Here is a 9481-nt window from a genome sequence, read left to right as displayed (position 1 = left end):
CCATGGTGGAAATCGTTATTTTTCAAATCATTTATAGGTAATAAATTGATAAAACAAGGTAATTATCGATATTTGATAGCACCGTCGTACAATTTTTCCGTTTGGAATCCATTAATTAAAAAGATTCATCTCTCCGATATATTCGTTGTTACATATCGTTTTACAATGTACGAAGTGTCGTTGAAACGCGTTTATTTTCCAAAGGAGGAGTCCGGCAGTTTTGTTGACCGCCAGCAAACAAAAGCGGTGTATTACAAAACTCTGTTTGTCTTTCGAGTTAAAATCGCGGCCAATAATAAATCTTCGAAAACGCGCTGCTGGCCTCAAAACTAACCCGATAAGAGTAATTACTCTAATTAGTTAAGAATACAAAAACCAGATCTCGAACCTATCATTCCGGAGCTAAATATATTTACCTACTTGGTGCTAAAGGGCTATCCAAAAATCCAAATGTTGATATTTAGGCTACGGTGGAGTAGAATGGGTTCGAATATCTCTTTGCTAGAGACGAGGTCCGTCCGCCTAGTTGGTTTATCTCCACGATCTGTTTTTACGAGGGGTTTGGCATTAATCGCTTTCCATCGCTAGCCCCTTTTCTCTCAGTGTGTAAATAACCCTTTTTTCTTTATCAGCCTCCCGGGACTTTGCCCAGTATCTTTTGCTTTTTTTATTGCTTAATCCCCCGGACAAGATCAGTCGAAAAGATCCTGTATAAAAGGAAGCGATATGGACATATTCCCTTGATTTGCCTCCGGGTATTATCCATACTTGGACTACGTAGTCCAGGCTTAGTTCTGGCGGTAAAGTCGGCAATTGGATGGTATACGGGTCCGACTTGCCGCGCCTCGGATCGTAAAAATAAAGGGAGAAAAACATAGTTTGATTTTTACTCGCTACGTTTCGGCAAACGCGAAGATGCGAAGGAAAATACGTCGTAAAGTTACTACTAGATGGCGCTAGTTGTATTTCGGAGGCTTTTTTGGGGGTGGAGTTAACCGTTTCTTTATTTCGAACGGCGTTTTAACTCGGCCATTAAGAAAACTGTCTCTAGCTGCTGCCGGGAAGCGAGCGGAAAATAATTAGGCTTTCGCTCAGAACGACTACGGACAATACTCGAATTTAGTACAAACCGATCTTTAACTACGAGGCGCGCCGAGTTTCTTCTACTAGCCTTCCGCGTTCGCTGACTGTTGATATCGCCATCGACTATAGTTGGCTCGCGTTTTTAGTCGCTGGATCTTTCATCTTCTCATCCCGCCTTCCTCCGCCGGGAAAAATGTCTTGGAACTATTTTGCTTCGCGCGTAATATTTCCTCCCCTTCCTTATAACCTGATTACCCATAAATCTAAAAACGTATTTAGGTTACTAAGAACGTGTAAGGTCTGGTTAAAAATTGCAATTCCAAATGAGAGAATAACGCCATCTGTCGCGGATTTGTTTTTAATTATAACATAATTTTAATGTCAAAGGGGGAATGGGGGCTGACCAAAACGGATTGATACCGGAACTGTTTGAGCACGAAGTGGCTTAATAACCTCAAAGTCACAGATTTGGTTGCTGATGCTATCTTTTGAACGGCATCACGCTGTTTCAGCAACGAAAAAGGACCCGGTGTCATAATAAAAATTGTTGTTACTACACTCTTAAAAAGAATTTATTTTCCAAACCTTTAAGGGTTTTTTCTTGTCTCATATTTTACACCTGAATAGGTTATTCTACATTTCAAATAGCCTTTTTCTTTTTAAGGTGTTTATTTACACTGTTTGGGGTGCTTTTGTCCTCCGTTTTGGTTCCTTTATTACACCATTTGTGGTATAAAACTACCCCCTTTAGGGTACAAGACTACTCCTTTTAGGGTACTAAATTACTCCCTTTAGGGTACTAAACGATTCTTTCAGCGTACTAAACGACTTCTTTCCTTTTAGAGTACAAGACCACTCCTTTTAGAGTACAAGACCACTCCTTTTAGAGTACAAGACCACTCCTTTTAGAGTACAAGACCACTCCTTTTAGAGTACAAGACCACTCCTTTTAGAGAACAAGACCACTCCTTTTAGAGTACAAGACCACTCCTTTTAGAGTACAAGACCACTCCTTTTAGAGTACAAGACCACTCCTTTTAGAGTACAAGACCACTCCTTTTAGAGTACAAGACCACTCCTTTTAGAGTACAAGACCACTCCTTTTAGAGTACAAGACCACTCCTTTTAGAGTACAAGACCACTTCTCTTAGAGTACAAGACCACTCCTCCTAGAGTACAAGACCACTCCTTTTAGAGTACAAGACCACTCCTTTTAGAGTACAAGACCACTCCTCTTAGAGTACAAGACCACTCCTTTTAGAGTACAAGACCACTCCTTTTAGAGTACAAGACCACTCCTTTTAGAGTACAAGACCACTCCTTTTAGAGTACAAGACCACTCCTTTTAGAGTACAAGACCACTCCTTTTAGAGTACAAGACCACTCCTTTTAGAGTACAAGACCACTCCTTTTAGAGTAAAAAACCACTCCTTTTAGAGTACAAGACCACTCCTTTTAGAGTACAAGACCACTCCTTTTAGAGTACAAGACCACTCCTTTTAGAGTAAAAAACCACTCCTTTTAGAGTACAAGACCACTCCTTTTAGAGTACAAGACCACTCCTTTTAGAGTACAAGACCACTCCTTTTAGAGTAAAAAACCACTCCTTTTAGAGTACAAGACCACTCCTTTTAGAGTACAAGACCACTCCTTTTAGAGTACAAGACCACTCCTTTTAGAGTACAAGACCACTCCTTTTAGAGTAAAAAACCACTCCTTTTAGAGTACAAGACCACTCCTTTTAGAGTACAAGACCACTCCTTTTAGAGTACAAGACCACTCCTTTTAGAGTACAAGACCACTCCTTTTAGAGTACAAGACCACTCCTTTTAGAGTACAAGACTACTCCTCTTAGAGTACAAGACCACTCCTTTTAGGGTACTAAACGACTCCCATCAGGGTGTTACAATACTCCCTTTAAAGTGCTAAACCACTCCCTTAAGGTACTAAGGAGGGACCTACACCGTATCTGGTGTAAAATCACTCTATTTACGGTGAATATAACACCGAATTTATACACCTTTTCAAGTTTTAAATTTACGACCCAATCGAATGTTTTTCTTAGTAGGTGGTTTTTTTTCGCCTGTTCTGGGTTTTTTGAGCAGGTTAAAAAGTGTAGCCATATGACGTCATTTTACTACAATTCTGTCTTGACGAAAAAAACGAGTTGGAGTAGAAAGGGAGTAGTTAAAGGTTAAAGGTTATTTATAAAAAGTTTCCCATCATATTTTCGTGAAATGAAATTTAAGCAGACGACAAAACTAGATTACTCCCTCTACACCTCCTTTCGAGGAGGAGTAAAAAGTGTAACCCTAATACTCCGGAACAAGCGAACAAAATTCGGGACAGGGTAAATCTTACCCCGAGAACAGGCGAATAAAACGTTTTAGGGTAAAAAGTTTACACTTTTTGTCCCCGGACAAGCGAAAAAAAACCACCTAATATATATTTTAGACCCTTAATATACCATTAAAAACCTTTTTTGTTAAGAATGTAGCGATACTAAGTGATGCGATAAAATTGAGGAAAGAGATTAGGTTGTAGATCAAGCTTGAGAGCATGCAAAATAGACTCGTACCTCCTCAGTAACCTAAATAAGGTTTCGGTAAATCTCCCGACTAAGGAGAAAGGATTGCGAAATAGACTCTTCCTGTTTTCGCTTCGTTTCTTCTTTGGCATCTTTCTCGATCCTTATCGGCAGTTAATTCAATTTATGGCGTATTTGTATTCGGACTAAATATCCGTTCTTAAAGTTTCTCAAAATCAAATTAAAATTTCCGAAGGGCCAATGAATCTAATCTAGATATTGAACGGATACGTTTCATTGTATAATTTTGATTAAAATGGCAATGCGAGTTGGGCGAGTTAAAAAGAAGAATTTATTCGCAGTCTTCGAAGGTCCGCGTCACCTAATAATTCATTTATGCAAATGAATGGATCACATTATATTTTTGGAAACGGACATTCGTAACATGCGCACGCTATGTCTATCTCTTTGGTTTGGATAAGCCATAAATGATAACTCCAATCGGGCTAGGCGTGTGACGGATAACACGGCACTTCAGGGACTGTCTACAGAGTTTCTCTCCGAAGAGGGAAGGAGAACGCCAACGGAGGACGGGGATCGAACGTGTCGTCATCTAGTCATCGGATCTCGTCTTCAACTTTTTATTTCTTGATAAGTTCGCTCTTTTTTCGGTCGAGCGCTCGAGATTGCCGCAGAGAGTGAGAGCGAGAGAGAGAGAGAGAGAGAGAGAGAGAGAGAGAGAGAGAGAGAGAGAGAGAGAGAGAGAGAGAGAGTGAGAGAGAGAGAGAGAAAAGGACTTTTTCTATTTTTCACACCCTTTTGGAAACAGGCGACTCGATCACTCACTCGCCTGTCACATCAATTCCGCGCTTTCCGTGTCTTCGGAAGTTGTCTGCCCATCGTCCGGCTATCGGGCCGCCAATGACCCTTTCTCAGCAGCGACACCTCTCCGAAACCACCACGCTCGGTTTCTTTCCTATCTTCTTCCATCTCTTTCCGCTCTCGCGGGGCTCCGGGCCTCTCAATTCCTTCCTTCGAAAACGGCGGGACGTCGATGAAGCTCGGGCCAACGGGGAAACAACCATCCAACTTCCGAGTGTTGTTATAGGAGCAAAATCATTTTTTATCACCCGTAAGCTCGTAATACAAGTCGTAATAAGCCACGGGGATGCTTCCACTTCCTGTTTTTCATAACTGTAACTCGTAATTGATTCGCGTTTCCTTCTAAAAGAAGGATAACTCTCACCGTGGTTCCGATATAAAGGGTTCAGTTGTTAGTCGCGTGTATCGGTAAAAGCGCCTATCGTAGGCCTCGGCTATTCGAAAAAGCATTTGGAATGATTGAATATCTTTCTCGTTGATCGTGATCGAAGCGGTTACTCTCCCCTCCCTTAGACGCGTTTTTTGTAGTTCATTTCTTTCACGTTCTTCCTTTTTTTATTCTTTGCTAGTTTCGCGGTGGTCTATTTTGCCCAGGAGAATATCCGGACAGCGCGAAGGAACATCCGGTGCGTGGAATCGCCCTGAAAAAGGCCCTTCTCCCGAGGGAATAATCGTTGAAGGAACACAGTCTGGAAGAAGAGGCCGAGTTCGGTTGGCGTGTCAAGGCCGAAAAACAATTCTGGAATGTACGAGGTACTTATTGGGTCAATTCGAGAGGGCACCCTAAACGGGGAACCCGGCCTCGTATTGGCCATAAACACCCCTTTAGTCGGCGCAAAACGATCCATCAATTCCAGAACTAAGTCGAAGACTAGTCCGGCCTTACCCCAAAGTTAAGGCTCGGCTTATAGTCCACGAAACGGCACAGATTTTCCCATTACCAGCCTTTCGCGGCAATACTCGCTAGGTTCGATACTAGGGTGTCCGGGCTCCACCAAAATAACAGTAAATGCTCGGAATCTTCCCCCTTTTTTTTCGATTTCCAAATCTGTTGCTGGAAAACTGTTAGGGCTAACTTCGCGTTTCAGATTAAACTTAATTAAAACTCGCGGAAGTTGAGGAATTTAGGAAACCTCCGGTTCTAATTCGGCGAGAGAGCGGGCTAAAACAAACTTTTCATTTTTGCGTCTCTCCGCTCAAAAATATTCGCCGCCTCGCTTTTAATTGAGCAGGCCGGCCGAAATTTAAAAGCCATCGGCCCAAGATCTATTCATTAGCTTTTGCCGCCCAACACACGCTGTACAGTTAGTATTGGAAGGAACAAGAATTTGACTCGTCTATCCGTAACGCGGTTCAAAGTCCTACAAAAGTAGGCGTGGTATTGTCCACGCGTTTGATGTCACCACGGTACTCGTTACCCCTGAGTACGGCCGACTTCGCGAGTATATCGACGCCCCGTACGACAACCCAGAAGTGACGGCCATAGGAACCATTCTTGGCTTTTAAATATCAAACGAAAGGGCCGCGCGCTAATAGTCGCCCGCCTTAATTCTGCGAGAATTAATTAAAACGGCAGACGGAACTTCGGGAACTGCTTTGCTTTTATTCCAAAAGGGCACCACGCCATCTACCGGCGAAACGGAAGCGAAGGCGGTAATTTATTAGATTAAGGTGTCGTACTATATTAGTTCTTTAATTATAAAACGGCTTAAGATTAAAAATTACGTCGCACGGTGGCGCTCGTTAACTATAGTTCCGTCGCGAACCTTCGGGAATTCCCGCCTTTGCTCGGAGCATGCTAGACTAACTTTCAAACTACATTAGTTAGGTAGACAAAAGAACGGATGATATACATTATCTTGATTCGGTCTAGCCACATGCGGAACGAGTTTCGTACGTAAGCGTTCTTCCAAACGCTCGTAACGCCCTCTTTCAGCGGCTATTACGATAAGCATCAGTCACACTTTTCGTCGCTATCTGTTGAAAATACACAGAGCACGTTCCGAGAGATGATGATGCAAGGTCATTATGGTCTCCACGCCGAAATATTTACGTTTTGTTTCACTTCGTCAAATTACGGATGGAGATAAAGACTTTATTACGTAACTTTGGAGTGAAACGTGTTTGAATTTATGACCTTCGTACGAAAGCTCTTTTTCAAGCGTGATGGCAAAGGACGCTAAAGACCCTGGAGTCACGTTAAAGTGAAGAGCGAATGGAACGTCAACTCGACGTGTCCCTGACCGGAAAGCGGTCATCGACCATCAAATATCAATATACAGGGTGGAAGCTTCAGCCGTGGTCCAGCCCCGGTACTTCTCCTAGTACACTAGAGTGCTGCGGGTGGAACACTTCTACAGGCGCTGGTAGTCCCAAAATAGACCAATGGGAGAATAGGCGAAACTATAAAGTCCAGGGGGGCTGAAAAGATGGTAGTCACGTGACTTTCTGGAGAACAACAGCGCCATCTATCTTACGAAATACGAACTATTATTCATTTTATTTTGCTAATGACGGTTAAAATTTTGATTGATTTATCTAATTATTATTATTTGAAAGATCTTTTAATAGAAAGGTGTCTGCAGTATCTGGAAGGAATACTATTTCTTTACCGTTGCACGGCCAACTATGAACAGGAGTTACCAAATCGAAGTTGGCTGTGATATGGTAGTCACGTGATTTTGTTTTCCCATTTTAACAAGTTGGTTAAGACTAAATTTACTTTATAGTTTCGCCTATTAAAAGCGCATCTTTATCCAATCACCCGAAAAAAGCATTTGGAAGATGCGCTTCTAATTATCCCACTGGTCTATATTTGGCCTACCAGCGCCTGTAGAAGTGTTCCATCCGCAGCACTTTGGTGTACTAGGAGAAGTACCGAGGCTGGACCACGGCTGAAGCTTCCACCCTGTATACATGTTCTTTTGAAGTATAGACTGAAAACAAAATATTTCCAAAAGATCGGTTTGTAAAAGCGTGAAATCGTAAACTATGTGTTTATCTATAGCTCGAAGGGACGCGCGTTGCAAATTTGGGAGTTCTATTTGCTCTCCTTGAACCCAATGTCGCGTCTTGTTATTGCCCCGAAAGCGAAGGGTATCACCAAAAAGTTCTAGTTCCTTTGAACTGTACTCTCTAAGATAAACATCGCGTCTCCTTTTCCACTTCCGGAACTTCGAATGGGCGACGCGGATCCGCTGTAGTATGATAGTCACTTTTCCTACCAGCCGCTTTTGATTCTGACCAACAAGAATCGGAAAGAATAATGTTTGCCTACCATTTAAGACTGTATCAATAGATAAATGCGAATACGCGAAAAATCTTCCGGCGCTAAGTTGACCTTTAGGTGTATCCACTCGTAAAAAGAACTCCCTAATAGTATTCCCAACAAACGAAATGCTTTAACAACGGATTCCGGCTTTTTTTACGGATATCTTTGGGACTTATAGTCCCCAGTGATAAGCTTTCTTTCTATTGGTATAATGTCGATTTGCCATTGACAAAACTATCATGTGGATATTGACCATTGATACGCTGTTGACGTTTTTGCGTCCAAGGACCGCGCGCGTTTTCCCAATGGTGCCATTATCGTTACAATGTTTATATCGCGACGCCTTAATCTCTAACTCTGGAAAATATATAACAACAATGGAAACGTTTAGTGTGTATGGAACCCTGAAAGAAATACTCAACAGTTGTAGAATGAGCGCTAAATATACCAAATTCCTTTAGCTAAAATCAATTTATCTAATGTATATTGAAAATGCTAGCTGTTGTATTTTACATTAAATTTAGAATTGTAACACCTAGAATTACGTGACATTGGATATATACAAGCAAAACCTTTCAATGAGTAAGAATCTATGTTATTTTCAGGTTTTAAAGTTTATATTATGCTAAAACGACTTCTGCCAAGACTGAAATATTCTGCGGAGCCTCATTCTGCAAATACCAAAATATTATGCTAAAAATGATTTTACCAAGACTTAAATATTAACCTTCTGCAAATACCAAAATATTATGTTAAAAGCCTTTTGCAAAGACTTAAATATTATGCTAAACCGCCTTCTGCAAATACTAAAGTATTATGCTAAAATGAATCCACCAAAAGCTAAAAAATATGCAAATTTCAAAGCTAATAGTCTACCCCGTGTTATGTATCCGCAATCTCTTCTAAGCTGACAGAACAGGAGCGAACATTGACTAAGGTAATATTTTGGTTCACAAGCTGCGCAGATATGCAATTTCTTCAAGTAATATGCTTAGCTAGGCTATATTTCATATGCAATATTTTCAAGTAATGTGCTTAGCTAAGATATATTTTACATTTCCATATCTTCAAGTAATGTGTTTAGCTAAGCTATATTTCATATGCAATATTTTCAAGTAATGTGCTTAGCTAAGATATTTAATATGATATATTTTCAAGTAATGTGCTTAGCTAAGATATATTTTATATTACAATATCTTCAAGTAAAGTGCTTAGCTAAGATATATATTTAATATGCAATATTTTCAAGTAATGTGCATAGCTAAGGGATATTTAAATAACCTGCTCTTTGATTACCAAAAACGATTGAAAAACAGATTCAATTGTTGGTGTTCTTTCAGGAATAGAAACAGACGACAACTGTCAACAATTTTTAATTGGAACTAGAAGGTTTCCTACGCAAGTCCTGTGAAAAATTTGGACTGATGACTTTACGGATAGGCTAGTACAAATCAGTTGAAATATATCAGATTCGGCGGGTTTTAGTTTCGGCATTTCGATCTGGTCGTGTCTCTAATCTCTGGCTCTCCGCGAACCGAAGTAAGAAGCGTAGCTCGAAGAAAAAACGTCGGCTATGGGAAGTTTGACGGGAGCCCCACGGGTGACAAAACCTATGACAAATTACATCGGCTTGTTCACCAGTTTTTTTCTGACACTCCCGGATCGTATTTTTATTCGGCCTTCTAGGCTTTTTTCCAGTTGGACGTCGTTGCTAGAGG

This window comes from Leiobunum rupestre, chromosome 7 (assembly GCF_980474605.1).
Source record: "Leiobunum rupestre chromosome 7, qqLeiRupe1.1.hap1, whole genome shotgun sequence".
In the NCBI taxonomy this organism is placed as follows: domain Eukaryota; kingdom Metazoa; phylum Arthropoda; class Arachnida; order Opiliones; family Sclerosomatidae; genus Leiobunum; species Leiobunum rupestre.
This window is presented reverse-complemented; position numbering follows the sequence as displayed.